The sequence below is a fragment of the Pleurodeles waltl genome, chromosome 2_2, assembly GCF_031143425.1.
Source record: "Pleurodeles waltl isolate 20211129_DDA chromosome 2_2, aPleWal1.hap1.20221129, whole genome shotgun sequence".
NCBI classification, from domain to species: domain Eukaryota; kingdom Metazoa; phylum Chordata; class Amphibia; order Caudata; family Salamandridae; genus Pleurodeles; species Pleurodeles waltl.
Genome location: NC_090439.1, coordinates 410,771,714 through 410,791,698, shown reverse-complemented (window position 1 = coordinate 410,791,698; position 19,985 = coordinate 410,771,714).

Sequence of the window (19,985 nt, the reverse complement as noted above, 5' to 3'; positions counted from 1 at the left end):
ATACATACGACCGCACACACACATATCCATCAAGGAGCCAAAGTATGGTATTTGTACTCACCACCTTGTGACTGCTGTGTAGCCTTCAAGCGCCCATCCAAGTCAGGGTATGCCACCACCAGAATACGTCGCATAAGGGGGGTCAGTGTCCGACAGGTACCCCTTCCTCATTGGGAGGACTTCCCCAGGAGGGCCTCACAGATCTTCCTCGCCCGAACCGCAGGTCCTCCCAACGCTTCCTGCAGTGGTTGCTCTGCCGGTTGTAGACCCCTAGGGTCCCCACCTCCCTGGCGATGGCTTACCTATGAGAAACACACAGAAAAAGTAACACTGAGGTCAGACAATGCCCATTATATACAGCTGGCTATACGTCCACTATGGGGCGGACATTTTAAACAGCCTAACAGCACACACACACACACAGCATGTCAGGAACCCAGGACTATAGTGTCACACATGCACAAATGTATACAGCCATCTACCACCATTACACCCATCCTTGCACCCCAATCCTCCTACTCACCTGTACCTCTGGCCAACCATAGACCTTTGCGTACAGGGGCAGGACCCCGTCCACGAGCTTCTCCAATTCCTCGCTGGTGAAGTCTGGGGCCCTTTCCCCTGCCACACGTGCCATTTCCATGACCAGAGGCAGGACACAGCAGTACACTCAGTGGAGTACCTACATGCATGAGATCCGGGAGTCATGTGAAGTTGGGGTGACGAGTTCACGTACACACCGCGGCGGTGTGCAACGTCACCACCGGCGGCGATCATGATACGCTAACACCACCTTACGCTATTACGTCAACCGCTAGCGGTATGAGGTCACTTCCACCACGACACTTCTGGATTACAGGGGGCAGACGTTTTGGCCTTAACTATGCAGTTGTAAAATCCTCATCTGCACCATGCAGGCCCTATTGTCTCCAAACACCAAGTACAAATAGACCAAGGCACACAGAGAAGTAAAAGTTCAACAATGTTCATGGGATGAAAGTAGAGCCCAAGTACAACGAATCCGAAGGCGAAGAGTAAAACGATGATTCCGGGTAGGTGTTAAGGGTAGAGTCTTTATTCACCCATACGCATGAAACAATATACATTTGCTCACCATCATGCCAGCAGTGCTGAATAGGACACATTGTGTGTAGATGTATGTGTGCTCCTCACATGTGTTCTATACTCCTCCTAGGTATAGACCCTTGTGGCGAGGGAGGGCTCCATCGGTGTACACACCACTTGTTGATGATTTGCGAAACCATGGTGGAGCGTCACATCATTATCAATTACAGACTCATTCATGCTACTATACATGAACTTTGTGCATTACTGGATCCAGCACTGAGACCGGCTAATCGTAATCAGCATGCCATCGATACTGAAGTACAGATGCTCTCTGCTCTCCATTTCCTGGCTACGGGCTCATTTCAAGTGACAATGGGCATGGGTGCAGGTTTTTCACAGCCAATGTTTAGCATGATACTGTCCAGATTCCTGAATGCATTTGTACGACACCTGCAGTCCTATGTGAGGTTTCCCCAAACTGCTGACCTCCCTGCCATCAAGTGGGACTTCTATGCCTTTGCCAACATACCCCATGTGATAGGTGCCATTGATGGCACCCACATAGCTATCATCCCCCCAAGAGTCAATGAACAGGTGTACAGAAAGAGGAAGAACTTTCATTACATGAATATTCAATTGGTGTGTACTGCAGACCAGTACATCTCACATGTGAATGCCATGTTCCCTGGATCAGTCCATGATTTCTTTGTGCTAAGGAACAGTAGTGTGCAACACAAGATGGAACAACTACAAGGGGACAGAGGATGGATCATAGGTAGGTGTGTCTGACACTTTTTGGCACATAGCAGACAGCCAGGTTGTCTGCAACTGAGGGTTGTCAGTGACAGTCCTGTTTTGCCCCCTTTTTTACTTGACCCTGGCTACCCCAACATGCGTTGGCTCCTGACACCAGTGAAGAATCCTGGGACAGATGCAGAAAGGAATTACAATGAGGCCCATGGACGGCCAGGAGGGCGATAGAGCGCACAATAGGTCTCCTGAAGGTTAGATTATGTTGCCTACATATCTCTGGCAGTTCCCCGGCCTATGGGCCTGATAAGGTGTGTAGAATAGTGGTGGCCTGCTGCAGGCTGCACAACGTGGCTGTGAGGAATTCTATCCCTCTCTAGGAGGAGGAGGATGCTGTACACCCAGACCTGCTTCCTCAGAGAGGGGATGTGAGTGATGGTGATGATGAGGAGGGGGAAGATGTACATTCCAGGACCCAACTGGTACAACTCTACTTCCAGTAACTATGTGGGACCAATCGATGAGATTGCTATCTGTGCAGCATACTGTCAGTGTACCTTTTCAATTAGGGGGGTGTTGGGTCAATAGACTTTGCCACTGTGACCAGGTCTGCATAGGACATGTAACATTATAGTATAATAGTTAGACAAATCTGTAGGCACAAAAACATGTTAAGCGTGAGATGCAATTCCTGCTACTCAGATAAGAATAAATGATTTATAATACAGTTGCATCAATACTTCAATTTGTTTCGACAATTTGACAGGGGACATTGTAATTGGTGAACTGGTGTTTTATTTGGTGCAGGGATTACGTCGTGCAGTTTATAGTGATGGGAGTGGGCTGGTGGTGGTTGTACAATAAGGCAACATGGTAGCAGCATTTGTTGGCAGTAGTGGTATGTCCATCTATGTTTTCCAGTGATTAGTGTTGTTTTTACATGGTTTGGTCGTTGGTTCAGTGGGACTCTTGGATGACAGTTCTTGCCAGAGTCACTTCTTTGAGGGGGCCTTGGTCTTGGCAGGTGTTCCTGTGCCATATCTGGGCCTGAGGGACCGTTTGGGTGCCTGGTGTTGGCCTGTAAGGGTTGAGATGCATGTCTCCTGTGTCCTGAAATGGTGGAACATGGCCAGTTGCTGCTGCTGATGTTGCTGTCTGGTCTGTATCTTGGCCTGTAGTAGGGGCTTCCTGGTCTGTGTGGGCCTCAGGCTGTGTTGGGACAAGGTGCAGCAGTGCACCTGCTATGGTGGCCATTGTGTAGTTTCCACTGCTCCATGGCCTCTTGCTTGGTGACTGGAGGCTGGGAGATTTTTTGTCAGTTTCAGATTTTTGCATCACTATGTGGAATGTTTCTGTTCACCACCAATGGTTGTCTTCTGTTAGCCGTCGCCACGGTGGTTGACGGTGTTTACCGCCGTGTTCATAATGAGGGCCTATATTTCTGTCCAACCTCCACCCAATGCTGATGCTGATGCTTCCTTCTCCTCATATTTCAGATGCCAACATGAAGTACAGAGGGCCGAATTATGCCGCCATATAATGGAGGTTGATGATGCATACCTCTGAATGACTAGGAGGTTCCGAAGAAAAAATGCATAAGGGAAATGGCGTGCCTTTCCCCATGGGGGAACCTCCAAGACAGCCACAAAAAGACACTGCAGACAAGCCATCAGGGGATGAGGGGGCCACATCTGGACCACAGCCTTCAACTTCAGCTGCATCAGTGATCACGCAGCCACCAGTACAGCCACTCACAGCAGAATGTAGCAGAGAACCACAAGTTGTTGTGCAAACATTTGCCATCCTGTGTTCCAGCCATTCACAATGTGTATGTAATCTTTATCTTGGACAAGTAAATATGGTACTTCACCTGTCATTGGTGGGGTCCTGCTAATTCATTGTTGGTAAGTGTGGTACATCTGACAGCTCCCAAGTTTAGAACTGTATTCTGCAACACTGACAGGTGGTCATCACTTATAAGGTTAGATGTTCCTATTCCACACAAATCATGTGTACTGGTACTCCCTTATGCGTAAATTATAATTGATTGGGTAATGAGCCATACATGCCGTTTGTCTAATCACAGGATATGGGTTCCAAAGCATTTAGTATACACAGTAAGTTGGTTGTAGCCCACAACACCATCATTCAGCTTCCTCTTGTTTGGATCCTAGTGTGTGGCTTAGTGTCTGACAGTCATGCATTCGAAATCATTGACATGGATTGACACAATGCAAATTTTTAGCTGAGTAGATGGATCACAGTAAATGTAGAAATGCTACATGTGTACAAGGTGCTTTATTTACAGGTGCCATTGTTATTGTGATTTCTATACAATATCCATTTCACAGATCCCATGAGTGAATATTTGCCATATGTAGCTAAATTAGAGTCCTGGGTTGAGGGACAGGTGATGAGACATGGTTAGACGCAGTGTGCATTAATGAGGAGTGCATAACATTGCCATTTGTTATGGTAAAGACAATGACCGCACATAGCAGACATTTCTACATTGATTAGGTGAAGAGGGCACATTTCATACTGCCACAACAACGGCATGATCTTAAGCCCAGAACTAAGGAGAAACTGTTCATGTGGCATAGACTGGTGCTACCAGGTGCTTTCTTTGTGAATGTTATTCTTTACACATCTTCATCCTCTGATGTGTGGGGTGCCTCCTGTGACATGGCTGATGCTATTGTGGAGGTAGAGGGGGCTGCACACACTTCAGGGGATAGAGATGTGGAGTCAAAGGACCATGCAGCGACAACACATAAGGCATCACTGCTGCAAGGGGGAATTGCTGATTCTTCAAGACCACAACAACATCATGGTGGTAGGTAGCCATGTTCTCCTTGAGGGAGGCCACTTCCAGCTGTATGGACTCCAGGGTATTCTGCATGCTGCTGGCTTTTTGGGAGGGCATTTGTTGTAGCCTCTCCTTCATAACAGCAGCTATGTCCACCAAAGACTGCTGGACTCCACGTAGTGGGGAGTGGGTGCCTCTGATGGCAGCCGAGTTGTCCTTATTTGGACTGAGACTCGTCTGCTCTCCCTCTAGGCTGCCTGCCATGGTCTCCATCTCCACCTGAATCTGCTTTGCCAGCTCCCACTGGACTCCTACCACTGTCCCCTGAAAGCTGATCTCTGGGTCCTTGTAGTCCAGGGCTGTGGGAGTACTGGCTAGTGGTGTGCGTTGGTGGCTGGGTGATTCATGTGGAGACCCTGCAATGCTGTGTGTCCCCCCTGCAACTGGAGGTGGTGTATGGAGTGCTCCTAGGGCATCATGGAGGGTCTGTTCATTGAGGGTTGGCAGCTGGTCATCCATGTGATCAGGAAAATCCAGGACAGGCAGGTCATCAGGAGGTAAGCCATCATCCTCTGCAATGAGATAGTGTGAAATCAAGTATGGATTGCTTCGGCTGTTGACGTGGGACATCATGTATTTGCCTGACATGCACTGACCCAAGGTTGTGGTTGTACTTGTATGTGGTATTGTGCATCACACATGGGTCAAGCTCACTTGTAATGGAATATGTGCTAAGAGTGGCAGCGCACCAATGTGTCAATTGCACAATGTAGCGATACACCGTAATAATTTGCATACTGTGTTGTCCGCTGCGCTGGCACTACATAGAGCTGCCTAGCAGCAACGCAGACATCCTTGCAACATCATGCAAGGATGCCTGCGTTGAAAGGTTTGATTGTTTATGTTAGGAAAGGTGTCTGTTCTTGCACACCACCTTGTAAATATGGCACAGGGCATTGCGCCACCGGAACATCACAAAAAGTGATGCTCTGGTGGCACTTGGGGCTCTTAAATAGGCCCCTAGGTTTTTTCAGGCATATGTAGGTGCCCCAAATGCCACCTGAGTGCAACTTTTGGTGAGGCTCAGGTGGCACAATGCCCTGCCCCGTATGTGGTAGGTGGCATGAAGCCACTTTATGTGTCTTGATGCCACCTTGTGTATATGGCCCCAGTAACCACTCCTCCCCCCACTCTAGCACAGATGGCTCACCAGGATATGCAGGCTACACCCCAGCTCCCTTTGGCTCACTGTACAGAGGGGCTTGACAAAAAGCCCAACTGTCAAACTGACCCAGACAAGGAATCCACAAACAGGCAGAGTCTAAAAGTAGCATTTTCAAACTAATAATCTAAAAACCAACTGCACTAACATATGAGTTAAGATACCCCAAACTCCATAATCCTATCTTCTCTCAAAGGGAATCTACACTTTAAAGTTATTTAAAAGCAACCCCCATGTTAACATATGAGAGAAATAGGCCTTGCAACAGTGAAAACCAAATTTAGCAGTATTTCACTGTTATAAGATGTAAAACACACCAGTGCACCCTGCCAATGGAGCTACCTAGGGCCTATCCTAGAGGTGCGTAACACGTATATAAAAGGAAGATTTAAGCCTGGCAAGTGGGTACACTCGCTAAGTCTTATCAGCAGTTTAAACTGCACCTACATACACTACAGTGGCACGTTTGAGCCATGTTTACAGTGCTACTCATGTGGTGGCACAAACAGTGCTGCAGGCCCACTAGTAGCATTTGATTTACAGGCCCTGGGTACCTCTAGTGCACTCTGCTAGGGGCTTACTAGTAAATTAAATATGCCAATCATGAATAGCCAATTACACATACATTTTACACACAAGCACAAGTGTCGCTTTAGCGAGAAGGAGCATGACATCCTGGTCAGGGAGCTGATGGAGCACCAACATTAACTACTCGTCAACTCCAAATTGCCAGTTGGTAGGTGAGATGCAATATGGCAGCAAATAGTGGGCAAAATAAACAGTGTAGCTGAGGTGAAGAGAACTGTCACCGAGGTCAAGATACGCTGGCACAATTGCAAGTGCAGAACTAAAGGGGAAACTTGCCAGGAACAATAAGGCAGCACTGCAGAAAGGAGGTGGAAGTCCTGCAGCAGAGGAGGAACTGGATGAGTTGGAAGAGATGGTTGCAGCAGTCATCCCGGAGCAGCTGGTCACTGGAATCGCAGGACAGGGCAGCGCAGACTGCCAGGAACCACCAAAAATGTAGGGTAAGTTGCGGGGGTGATAGCTGGAACTCCACTTATAGCAGAGGGGGGTGGCCCATAGGACACACTCAATGCATGGTAAAGGGTTGCTCCTGACACATAGGCCCTGAATCAAGACTCACCATCCTCACCAAAGCCACAAATGTATTGATGCTTTGGTTGTGTTATGCACACCAACATATACACAACGTAAACATGGGCCACTCATTATGGCTATACTCCACCATGCAAATATGCACCACATTGCCTGGTAGGCACGTGGAAATCATGTGGCTGTGCCATTACAACACCCATTGCATATAGTCAAAGCCCCTGTACCAACACAACGTGCACATCAGAGACTAGGACGGAAGCCAAAACCACTCCAGGGGGAGTCAGGGTGGTGTATCAGGCCAAAATGCTTCCCTACCTCAATGCCGCATTGCCTTTACACATGTGTGCTGCATCTTGCCGCACACATTGAAATGCCATCTCCTTAAGATTGCTTGTACATGCGCAGGAAGGGACACCTCCCTGCACATAAACAAATCATCACTTCAGGGCAGCCACCCGTCATCATGCTGCAACAATGCCTGTGTTGGTGCAGGGTGCACTAATCTATGCAGGTGCAGGGGGAATTGCAGGGCTGTACTGCATGCAGGCAAATATGGCACATCACTGTGCATCAACACTGCTGCAGTGTACTGCAACACATCATGCAGCTTCCCTAAGCCATGCCAAATGAGAAAATATCTGTCTTAAAACTTGCAAGCTGTGGAACACAACCCATACAGGCTGAACCCACAACAACTCACACACAACCATATGCGTCATATGCCAATGCCACAAAATAAAATGCATACAACACACTGTTCATGTATGTGAACATCATGTGTGAAGCTGGACAAGAGGCTGCAATCTCACCATTTGACAAGTTAGAGGGCTAGATCAAACAGAAAATTATGGTGTGTGCTGCTGTGCAAAATTAGGCAGCATCACGCACCATTGTATTAAAAAAGGCAAGTATACATGATATACATTAGAATACACCGCTCCACTGTATACCTCCCAGCACAAGTGGTAATCAGATGTTGTGACCCAGTGCAGCCACCGTTGCAACATAGTGCAAGGATGGCTGCGTTGAGGGGGAGAGTGTTTCTGTGCAGAAAGGAACACCGTCCTGCATAACAACAACCTGAAAGTGTGATTTTCTCTTACTCTTGTGCTGCATAATGCAGCACACATAGTAAAAGCAAGAAATGCAGCACAAATGTAACCATTATTCCTATATTTTGACATGCTAAACCCACCCCTGGGCTAGTGTCAGATATTAGCAAACTGTCCGGAATTCAAATATTAAAAAATCTGAGGCAGTGTCAAAACGCAATGGGTATTGCCGTAGTGCACCCACGGCAACACCTATTGCACACAACTTCCACGCAAAGTGTTGAGTGTGAAGGGGCCATATACCCAAGGTGGCATCAAGACACATAAAGTGGCTTCATGCCACCTACTACATACGGGGCAGGGCATTGTGCCACCTGCGCCTCACCAAAAGTTGCACTCAGGTGGCATTTGGGGCACCTACATATGCCCAAAAAAAACTAGGGGCCTATTTAAGAGCCCCAAGTGCCACCCGAGCATCACTTTCTGTGATGCTCCGGTGGCGCAATGCCCTGTGCCATATTTACAAGGTGGTGTGCAAGAACAGACACCTTTCCTAACATAAACAATCAAACCTTTCAACGCAGACATCCTTGCATGATGTTGCAAGGATGTCTGCGTTGCTGCTAGGCAGCTCTATGTAGTGCCAGCGCAGGGGACAACACAGTATGCAAATTAATATGGTGTATCGCTACATTGTGCAATTGACACATTGGTGCACTGCCACTCTTAGCACATATTCCATTACAAGTGAGCTTGACCCATGTGTGATGCACAATACCACATACAAGTACAACCACAACCTTGGGTCAGTGACATGTCAGGCCAATACATGATGTCCCACGTCAACAGCCGAAGCAATCCATACTTGATTTCACACTATCTCATTGCAGAGGATGATGGCTTACCTCCTGGTGACCTGCCTGTCCTGGATTTTCCTGATCACATGGATGACCAGCTGTCAACCCTCAATGAACAGACCCTCCATGATGCCCTAGGAGCACTCCTTACACCACCTCCAGTTGCAGGGGGGACACACACATTGCAGGGTCTCCACATGAATCACCAAGCCACCAACGCACACCACTAGCCAGTACTCCCACAGCCCTGGACTACAAGGACCCAGAGATCAGCTTTCAGGGGACAGTGGTAGGAGTCCAATGGGAGCTGGCAAAGCAGATTCAGGTGGGGATGGAGACCATGGCAGGCAGCCTAGAGGGAGAGCAGACGTGCCACAGTCCAAATAAGGACAACTCGGCTGCCATCAGAGGCACCCACTCCCCACTACGTTGGGTCCAGCAGTCTTTGGTGGACATAGCTGCTGTCATGAAGGAGAGGCTACAACAAATGCCCTCCCAAAAAGCCAGCAGCATGCAGAATACCCTGGAGTCCATACAGCGGGAAGTGGCCTCCCTCAAGGAGAACATGGCTACCTACCACCATGATGTTGTTGTGGTCTTGAAGAATCAGCAATTCCCCTTTGCAGCAGTGATGCCTTATGTGTTGTCGCTGCATGGTCCTTTCACTCCACATCTCTATCCCCTGAAGTGTATGCAGCCCCCTCTACCTCTACAATAGCATCAGCCATGTCACAGGAGGCACCACACACATCAGAGGATGAAGATGTGTAAAGAATAACATTCACAAAGAAAGCACCTGGTAGCACCAGTCTATGCCACATGAACAGTTTCTCCTTAGTTCTGGACTTAAGATCATGCCGTTGTTGTGGCAGTATGAAATGTGCCCTCTTCACCTAATCAATGTAGAAATGTCTGCTATGTGCGGTCATTGTCTTTACCATAACAAATGGCAATGTTATGCACTCCTCATTAATGCACACTACGTCTAACCATGTCTCATCACCTGTCCCTCAACCCTGGACTCTAATTTAGCTACATATGGCAAATATTCACTCATGGGATCTGTGAAATGGATATTGTATAGAAATCACAATAACAATGGCACCTGTAAATAAAGCACCTTGTACACATGTAGCATTTCTACATTTACTGTGATCCATCTACTCAGCAGAAAATTTGCATTGTGTCAATCCATGTCAATGATTTCGAATGCATGACTGTCAGACACTAAGCAACACACTAGGATCCAAACAAGAGGAAGCTGAATGATGGTGTTGTGGGCTACAACCAACTTACTGTGTATACTAAATGCTTTGGAACCCATATCCTGTGATAAGACATACGGCATGTATGGCTCATTACCCAATCAATTATAATTTACGCATAAGGGAGTACCAGTACACATGATTTGTGTGGAATAGGAAAAGATAACCTTATAAGTGATGACCACCTGTCAGTGTTGCAGAATACAGTTCTAAACTTGGGAGTTGTCAGATCTACCACACTTACCAACAATGAATTAGCAGGACCCCACCAATGACAGGTGAAGTACCATATTTACCTGTCCAAAATAAAGATTACATACACATTGTGAATGGCTGGAACACAGGATGGCAAACGTTTGCACAACAACTTGTGGTTCTCTGCTACATCCTCCTCCAATTTAGTCAGTCTGGACAAAATCTGCTGTGTCCCTTGTCATGTTTGGCTCAAACTTACTTGAGACTACTGCTGTGAGTGGCTGTACTGGTGGCTGCGTGATCACTGATGCAGCTGAAGTTGAAGGCTGTGGTCCAGCTGTGGCCCCCTCATCCCCTGATGGCTTGTCTCCAGTGTCTTTTTGTGGCTGACTTGGAGGATCCCCATGGGGAAAGGCATGCCATTTCCCTTATGCATTTTCTCTTCGGAACCTCCTAGTCATTCAGAGATATGCATCATCAACCTCCATTATGTGGCAGCATCATTCGGCCCTCTGTACTTCATGTTGGCATCTGAAATATGAGGAGAAGGAAGCATCAGTATCAGCATTGGGTGGAGGTTGGACAGACATATAGGCCCTCATTATGAACACAACGGTAAACACCGTCAACCACCGTGGCGACGGCTAACAGAAGACAACCATTGGTGGTGAACAGAAACATTCCATATAGTGATGCAAAAATCTGAAACTGACAAATCTCCCAGCCTCCAGTCACCAAGCAAGAGGCCTTGGAGCAGTGGAAACTGCACAATGGCCACCATAGCAGGTGCACTGCTGCACCTTGTCCCAACACAGCCTGAGGCCCACACACACCAGGAAGCCCCTACTACAGGCCAAGATACAGACCAGACAGCAACATCAGCAGCAGCAACTGGCCATGTTCCACCATTTCAGGACACAGGAGACATGCATCTCAACCCTTACAGGCCAACACCAGGCACCCAAACGGTCCCTCAGGCCCAGATATGGCACAGGAACACCTGCCAAGACCAAGGCCCCCTCAAAGAAGTGACTCTGGCAAGAACTGTCATCCAAGTGTCCCACTGAACCAACGACCAAACCATGTAAAAACAACACTAATCACTGGAAAACATAGATGGACATACCACTACTGCCAACAAATGCTGCTACCATGTTGCCTTATTGTACAACCACCACCAGCCCACTCCCATCACTATAAACTGCACAATGTAATCCCTGCACCAAATAAAACACCAGTTCATCAATTACAATGTCCCCTGTCAAATTGTCGAAACAAATTGAAGTATTGATGCAACTGTATTATAAATCATTTATTCTTATCTGAGTAGCAGGAATTACATCTCACGCATAACATGTTTTTGTGCCTACAGATTTGTCTAACTATTATACTATAATGTTACATGTCCTATGCAGACCTGGTCACAGTGGCAAAGTCTATTGACCCAACACCCCCCTAAATGAAAAGGTACACTGACAGTATGCTGCACAGACAGCAATCTCATCGATTGGTCCCACATAGTTACTGGAAGTAGAGTTGTACCAGTTGGGTCCTGGAATGTACATCTTCCCCCTCCTCATCATCACCATCACTCACATCCCCTCTCTGAGTAAGCAGGTCTGGGTATACAGCATCCTCCTCCTCCAAGAGAGGGATAGAATTCCTCACAGCCACGTTGTGCAGCCTGCAGCAGGCCACCACTATTCTAAACACCTTATCAGGCCCATAGGCCGGGGAACTGCCAGAGATATGTAGGCAACATAATCTAACCTTCAGGATACCTATTGTGCGCTCTATCACCTCCTTGTCCGTCCATGGGCCTCATTGTAATTCCTTACTGCATCTGTCCCAGGATTCTTCACTGGTGTCAGGAGCCAACGCATGTTGGGATAGACAGGGTCAAGTAAAAAAGGGGGCAAAACAGGACTGTCACTGACAACCCTCAGTGGCAGACAACCTGGCTGTCTGCTATGTGCCAAAAAGTGTCAGACACACCTACCTATGATCCATCCTCTGTCCCCTTGTAGTTGTTCCATCTTGTGTTGTACACTACTGTTCCCTACCACAAAGAAATCATGGACTGATCCAGGGAACATGGCATTCACATGTGAGATGTACTGGTCTGCAGTACACACCAATTGAATATTCATGTAATGAAAGTTCTTCCTCTTTCTGTACACCTGTTCATTGACTCTTGGGGGGATGATAGCTATGTGGGTGCCATCAATGGCACCTATCACATGGGGTATGTTGGCAAAGGCATAGAAATTCCACTTGATGGCAGGGAGGTCAGCAGTTTGGGTAAACCTCACATAGGACTGCAGGTGTCGTACAAATGCATTCAGGAATCTGGACAGTATCATGCTAAACATTGCCTGTGAAAAACCTGCACCCATGCACATTGTCACTTGAAATGAGCCCGTGGCCAGGAAATGAAGAGCAGAGAGAATCTGTACTTCAGTATCGATGGCATGCTGATTACGAATAGCCGGTCTCAGTGCTGGATCCAGTAATGCACAAAGTTCATGTATAGTAGCATGAATGAGTCTGTAATTGATAATGATGTGACGCTCCACCATGGTTTCGCAAATCAACAAGTGGTGTGTACACCGATGGAGCCCTCCCTCGCCACAAGGGTCTGTACCTAGGAGGAGTATAGAACACATGTGAGGAGCACACATACATCTACACACAATGGGGGTTATTCCAACTTTGGAGGAGGTGGTAATCCGTCCCAAATGTGACGGATTTACCACCAGCCGTATTACGAGTTCCATAGGATATAATGGACTCGTAATACGGCTGGTGGTATATCTGTCACTTTACCGTCACTTTTGGGACGGATTACCACTTCCTCCAAAGTTGGAATAACCCCCAATGTGTCCTATTCAGCTCTGCTGGCATGATGGTGAGCAAATGTATATTGTTTCATGCCTATGGGTGTTTGGAGACAATAGGGCCTGTATGGTACAGATGAGGATTTTACAACTGCGTAGTTAAGGCCAAAATGTCTGCCCCCTGTAATCCAGAAGTGTCGTGGTGGAAGTGACCTCATATCGCTAGCGGTTGACGTAATAGCGCAAGGTGGTGTTAGCGTATCATGATCGCCGCCGGTGGTGACGTTGCACACCGCCGCGGTGTGTACGTGAACTTGTCACCCCAACTTCACATGACTCCCGGATCTCATGTAACTATGTACTCCACTGAGTGTACTGCTGTGTCCTGCCTCTGGTCATTGAAATGGCACGTGTGGCTGGGGAAAGGGCCCCAGACTTCACCAGCGAGGAATTGGAGAAGCTCGTGGACGGGGTCCTGCCCCTGTACGCAAAGGTCTATGGTTGGCCAGAGGTACAGGTGAGTAGGAGGATTGGGGTGCAAGGATGGGTGTAATGGTGGTAGATGGCTGTATACATTTGTGCATGTGTGACACTATAGTCCTGGGTTCCTGACATGCTGTGTGTGTGTGCTGTTAGGCTGTTTAAAATGTCCGCCCCATAGTGGACGTATAGCCAGCTGTATATAATGGGCATTGTCTGACCTCAGTGTTACTTTTTCTGTGTGTTTCTCATAGGTAAGCCATCGCCAGGGAGGTGCGGACCCTGGGGGTCTACAACCGGCAGAGCACCCACTGGAGGAAGCGTTGGGAGGACCTGCGGTTCGGGCGATGAAGATCTGTGAGGCCCTGCTGGGGAAGTCCTCCCAATGAGGAAGGGGTACCTGTCGGGCACTGACCCCCCTTATGCGACGTATTCTGGTGGTGGCGTACCCGGACTTGGATGGGTGCTTGAAGGCTACACAGCAGTCACAAGGGGGTGAGTACAAATACCATACTTTGACTCCTTGATGGATATGTGTGTGTGCGGTCGTATGTATGCTGTCTAGTGGCAGGGACTCTGACTGATGTCCATCTACATAATGGCCCCTGTGAGGAGTAGGGTTGTAAGGGTCACGTCTGTAGTACGTCAGGTCCTTCAATGCTGTGGGGAATGTCTGTAGAGCAGGGTTCTGGCCACTAGTCAGGGGCATAGCCATGTGTATAGTGCAAGGTGTTGCCTGGTGGAATATTTTCAGGGTGGGTGTATGTGTGAACCAGTTATGTACCTCCATTCAGCTAGTCACAAGTGTCTCTCCTATTTTGTCTCCCCATCCCTGTTCTCTTGTGTTGTCTGTGTACATCATCTGGAGAGGGAGCTGAGGCACCGGCGAGTGGGGATGCAGTGGCCCACGGTTCCACAGAGGCAGAGTAGTCTGATGCCATGGGGACCAGTGGGTTGGAGGGCAAGGGGAGTACCATGGGGAGGCAACTACAACTGGAGGTAGTGACTCTGATACCTCCTCCGATGGGAGCTCTCTGGCGGTGGCGGACCCTAATGGGCCCACCCATTCTGTGCCATCTTCTGCCACCCCCATACCATCACTGACCTGCAATTTGCTCCCCACTGAGTTGCCCGTGCCCGCTCACCCAGAAGGGTGGGTGTCTCCTTCGCCCCAGGCACCTCATCCCCTGCCCCAGTTAGCCCTGCTGCCCTCATGGAGGAGGCTATTGACCTCCTGAGAACCATCTCTGTAGGGCAGACAACCATCGTCAATGCAATCCAGGGGCTAGTATCAGAGGTGCAGCAGACCAATGCCTATCTGGATGGCATTCACCGTGCCATGTCTGGCCTACAGAGATCTTTCTAGGCTCTGGCCTCCTATTGGATGGCAGCCAGTGTCCCTGGTCATTCCGTTCCCCCTCCAACCACCTCTACCCTTTCCAGCACTCCACTCCTTTCACCCATCCAAAGCACACATTCTGACACGCAGGCACACACCTTAACACACAAGAAGCACACTTCAAAACAAAAGCACCACACCTCCCACCACAGGCATACACACTCCCACCATACACATGCACAAACACCAACATCCACTTCCCCCAGTGTATCCACCTCTTCCGCCTCTCTGTCTGTCTCCTCTACATGCACACCCAAAGGCACTGCACCCTCATTCAATGTTTCTGACCCTATTCTTGCAGTCACCACAATATCAAACATCCATTCATGCACCCCAGAAACCACAACTGCGCTCACCACAACGACTTTAGTTGACACATGCAGCACACTCACCAGCTTTGCAGACACCCAGACAACATATATTTACACTGGCAGCATGTCTTGTCCCACTGTGTCCACCCCCCTCCTCCCAAGACACTCAAACGCACCAAAATACCCCCCCATCAAACATCCACCACACCTCAGCATACTGTCCAGTCACCTACACCCACGTCACGCACACCTACACCTGTTACGTCCACTCCCTCTACCTCCACTCCCACAGCTTCCTCCAGGTCCACCCCAATTGCCCCTAAGAAACTTTTCCTATCCTGTATAGACATGTTTGAACCCACTGGCCCACCCCATCTCGTCCCTAAACGTGCATACCTCCTTGCCCTGTCCACTCCTTCCACGTCACAGCCTGTTCCTGTCTGCCCTTCCCATTCCCGTGCTACCTCCCCTGTGAGAAAGAGACCCTGTGCTGGCCCTGGAACATCTGCCGCACCCCAGGCGAAGTCCGCTCCACCAGCTGGATTTGCCTTGCGTCGGGTAAGCACCTCTTGCTGTGGGGTGTATGGCTTGTGCTGCTGTGAAGGGTTGTGGGAGCGTTGCAGGGTGGGTGGAGCGGGTGGGTTATGTAACTGTGCCCTTTCTTCCCTTTTTTAGTAGGTTGCGGTACTTACCATTGTGGTCTGTGGTCTTGGTCGTGGAGGTATATGGCAAGGAGCAAGGCTGGTATGATCTGCAACTCTCTATCCATGTCTGCTTCGGTGTGTTGTGTGTACCTACGGTGAATGTTCCTTTTATTTGGGTCTATCCACCTGGCTTTGCGTAGCGGTGGTTCCCGCCCCAGAACAGATGGTGGTCTAGTGCTTCATTATTTGATGGGCAGGCAGGGCCTTTCCGTCGGCCTGTGGGCGGGCTCGGCGGTCATTGTCAGCACTCCTCTGCTGCCCGTGAGTGGTTTTCAGACTGCCTGTGTTTAAGGTGGTTCATTATTTGGTGGTTCAGACCGCACCTCTGTTGGCGGTTGACACCCTCACCACCGGCGGTGCGGTGTTTACTGCTGTGTTCATAATGAGGGCCATAATGTACACTGCAACTGCAACTGATAACACATACAGTCCAACACACAGTCCTAAAAAATGACTTACTCCTCATCTATGACTATTTCCAAAACCCCTTCTGTGTGTTTTCCTTGAGCAGTTGCAGCATTAAAGTGAGGTAGTGCTGAACAATCAAAATGAACTCCCCCAGCTCATCGCCAGATATCCACGGTATCCTCCCTTTCACAGACATACTGCTAATGCAGTTCACCTAACAAAAAAATAAAGAAAACATAACACCTAACCCAGCTACCCCAACAACTATTCTACAATACAGAGACAAAAACAGTACAATTACACTACAAAAGACAAGTTTGAGACCACTAAGGACCACACCAATCCACCTACAACATCTGCTCCACACACCCTCACACAGTCACAAAAAATAAGACTGTGAAGTGAAAGTGAACTCACTGTACCATGTTTCCCGTCATGCACCGTTTTTTAAATATATTACGGTAATGCATCGTTTCTTTCACCATTAACGTGAAAAGGTCTGTGGATGTGCGATAGACGCTCAGGGGCTAGGCATCTTTTAGCTCAGGGGTATTGCATGGTATATGCGTATGCGTGAACATTTTTGACACATGACTGTCATTTATGCACATGGTGGTTTATACACCATGGTGCGTTCAGAGGCGTGTGTAGGTGTAATTGCTGCTCAGGGCGAAGGCGTCATTTTACTAACATTGCAGTGTGTAGTAGATGCGTTTGTGTCATTATTTCTTGATGCATGATGAAATTGCATATATTTTTGCATTGTAGGCCTTGAGTGCACCCTGATTAACTTAACATGTTACATGAGTTGTGCAACAATGTTGTATATGTGGTATGGCAACGAATGCATGAATGTCCCGTACTGTCACTATAATGAACATGGTATGATGAACCTATAGGTTTGTTTATGAGTCTTCTGCATGTGATTACTCATACCTTGTGCATATGTGCATGCATTGCTACACTGTGCCCACATCCATGTGGGCACATGTGTGCTACGTGTGTAAACATGTGTATGTATACTAATTTGTAGGTGGGCTACATTGACATGTCTGAGATACAAATGTGCACATACCTACAACACAATACATATGGTGGCCTGTATCCAACACACGTGAGCTATGTGTATGTATACTAATTTGTGGGTGGACTACATTGCTATGTCTGAGATAAAAAAGTACACATACCTACAATACAATATATTGTGGCATATATGCAATACATGTGACACCCATGACAGTTTCTACTCACAGTATTCAGTGGACTTGGACTGTATTGACATCACGTAAACCCTGCCAATTTGCGTGGGCATGTGTGTCCACCCTGTGGTGTGTTGTTGGATTTTACTTCATGTTGCTCTGCTCCATGTGTGCCATTTGGTACCCCATGCATCTTAGTTGCAGGAGATGTTATGTACACATGCATTGGTGAAGATTGGTATGTTGTGTGTGTGTGTATAGGCATGTGTTTTATAGTTTCTGTAACATATGACAACAGTTGTATGTTGATGGAATGTGAAACCTCAAATTACTATCTTCCTGCATGGACACATGTTGGTATTTGACAAATACGCGTATTGTCACATCAGTGCCACCTATGTTTCCGTATGTCGGAACAAATGTTATGGTCATTTCTTACATTCACTGATCTTGTGATACCTACGCCCTTACTATTGTGCTAGGTTGCCTTTTGGTCAGAATACGTAAACATTACCATGCCTGAGCCATCACAGTGGTACATGTGTGCTGAGATATGTGGCATATGTGTGCATGCCATCAACGAGGCACTCACATTTGTCCACATCATGTTTGGTATGACTGTCAGAAACAATGGTATACCACTGTGTAACAGGGTTGCAGTCTATCATAGATGGCAGCCTACTCATCATCACAAATGTGTGAGTTTTGAATGGCAACACACAACCATGGTTGCATGTGAAGGGGTAATTTAATGGAGCTTAAGTTTACTCAGACCCCTGTACACATGCATCAGGCCCCTGACAATGTCAAATGTTAATGTATCGAGAGCAGTGGTGTGGGGGTTTAGTGAGCAAGGACCTAGCCTCTTCATGATTGCTACTCAGCTGAACTATGCACACTCCCCAGCAGAAAGACACATGAACAATTGTGGTCATGCAGACCAGGATATCACATTTCCCCCTGCGGTACTTGATGTCATCTTTCCCCTCTCATGTACAGAGCTCGGGTGCTTGCACATGTGGGACATGTGACATTATTTGATGTCCTTAGTTGTTTCCTTCGGCAGGTTGTTGGGCTTGTATATCTGTTGTGACTTCAATATTGGAAACATGCCAGGGTACAGATGCTGTTGTTTGTCAAAGCCTCCTGTCATGGTGGCATGCAATGGGCAAATACGATAGTATGTTGGTGGCCAATATGACTGTGTTATGTACTGACCTGGTCGCCCTCTCTCTACAAATATGAAATGTTGGTCTATGTGTGGCCCTTCTCCACGTATTCCTGCACTACTGGTAAGGAGTGTATAATCACCTACACTGCTCTTATTGTTTAGGCTGGTTGCACTTTGTACACATCTTCTACAGCAACATTGCCTGGTCATACTTGGAAATGATGCAACAAGTGATTTGTGCAACTGGAAGATGTACACATCTCCTTCTACTGGCTACTTGATAGTTACGGTTCCCTTGACGGTATTCGTGAGATGTCATGAGTTCCACACACACTCATTACTCCTGCCACAGCACGTGTGTTGTCTCCATATTTCACCTCCCGTGTTGCATTTGCAAGTATCTGTGGGTGTCTCAAAGCTGTCCATCCACAACCTCCTTTGAACATGGGTATGCATTTCTTCCAGCATGCCATAACCCAGGTAACTCTTACCATGACGGAATGATATTGAGGTGTAAAATCACCTCATTGCTGTACAGTTCATTTGCCAATTGCAAAATATATGGCTGGGTCTACTCCCACTCAGTTTGGTGTTGTGTCTCAGACATTTTTCAACAATGCTGAATATAGTAGCACGTCCCACATGTGATGTTGGAGGCCACAACATATATTTGGACAATTTGTTACTGTTGCTATCATGCACTTGTTCTGTCATGTGAGTGACAATGAGTGGTGTGTACTACTTTGTGCTGTGTGATGTAGTTATACACAGCATACTAGGTATACATGCTGACACATCAAGAATTGTTGATACTGGCAAACCCGTTGCTACCTAGGACATAAACCTGTACATCAGTCTTCACGTTTGTCTGGATTTGCTGTAGGCATGTGTCAAGATAGCAGATTTGGGTGACAAGTGTGGATTTCATGTACATGGAGAATATTAGACACTCTGCCTACACTCGACCCAGATAAACTTTGGTGGTGCATTGTCCCAATAAATCCATGGATTGTGACTATGAGTCATTTGTTTAGATAGTGATTCTGCACCCATAGCTGATTATTTAGTCTGGCAACCCACAGCCCACTCCACAGCCAACATGTGTGTGCTGTACGTGAAGTACAGTCCACCATATACCA